The sequence below is a fragment of the Limulus polyphemus genome, unplaced genomic scaffold, assembly GCF_000517525.1.
Source record: "Limulus polyphemus unplaced genomic scaffold, Limulus_polyphemus-2.1.2 Scaffold2030, whole genome shotgun sequence".
NCBI classification, from domain to species: Eukaryota; Metazoa; Arthropoda; class Merostomata; order Xiphosura; family Limulidae; genus Limulus; species Limulus polyphemus.
Genome location: NW_013667640.1, coordinates 78,903 through 79,999, shown reverse-complemented (window position 1 = coordinate 79,999; position 1,097 = coordinate 78,903). Strand labels below are relative to the sequence as shown.

At 36.5% G+C, this 1,097-nt stretch overlaps 1 protein-coding gene across 2 annotated transcripts in view; it reads right to left on the bottom strand.

Annotated features, from left to right (window-relative positions):
- The window catches only part of LOC106465721 (voltage-dependent calcium channel gamma-5 subunit-like), an 86,131-nt gene that overhangs the window by 7,628 nt on the left and 77,406 nt on the right, over nucleotides 1-1,097 (bottom strand). The gene's annotated exons all lie outside the window — the stretch shown is intronic.

Genomic DNA, 1,097 nt, shown 5'->3' with positions numbered 1-1,097 from the left:
GGGCCTCCTGGTGTAAATTGATTTGGTCAAAATGCCATGTTAAAAAACTGAAGCAAGGGCCTCCTGGTGTAAATTGATTTGGTCAAAATGCCATGTTAAAAAACTTAAGTAAGGGCCTCCTGGTGTAAACTGATTTGGTCAAAATGCCAAGTTAAAAAATGTGAAGTAAGGGCCTCCTGGTGTAAACTGATTTGGTCAAAATGCCATGTTAAAAAACTGAAGTAAGGGCCTGCTGGTGTAAACTGATTTGGGCAAAATGCCAAGTTAAAAACAAAGGAAAAAGGACAACTCAAAACACACGAAAGTCATCTAACCATGTTCCTTGAGGGAACGAACGACATGTTTGTTTGTTTTTGAATTTCGCGCAAAGCTACACGAGGGCTATCTGCGCTAGCCGTCCTTAATTTAGCAGTATAAGACTAGAGGGAAGTCAGCTAGTCATCACCACCCACCGCCACGAACTATATGTGCGAAGCTGCCCAAACAACATGTGCCTTCTATAAACTGAACGTAAGATGATATGGTTATTTTAAATGTGAAATCAGCTAATTTGATACTGCTCTTATAAAATATAAGTGGCATATTTCAATCATTTATGAAGAGCATTGCTTTAATGTTTGCGTCACATTTTAGTCAAATAAACATGAAATTCGACTACGTCATTTTTACATCAGTTCAGATACTTTGTCGTACTTGATGACTTATAATTGTTCTAAATCAGTTTATCCAAAATTGAAGTGTTTTTTTTTATAATTTTGAGCCTTAAAATGTATTTCTGTCTTGTAGCCAGAAAACGAAATTATGGAACATACTTATGATACACACACATTGATATGTGAGTATAAGAAAGTCGCGAATATTTTTAACGAAAGTAATTACTTTTAGTATAAAACTGAAATTTTGGAGTAGTTGAAACAGCTAGTTGCAACTTATTTTGACTAGTTATGTGGATATAATACGTAAACATCAAATTATAAATCATTCTTTTGACCTTAGAGCTTTTTGTTACCATTTCTTATATCTACGATGACGGCTCGGCATGGCCAGGTGGATAAGGCGCTCGACTCGCAATCTGAGGGTCGCAGGTTCGAATCCCC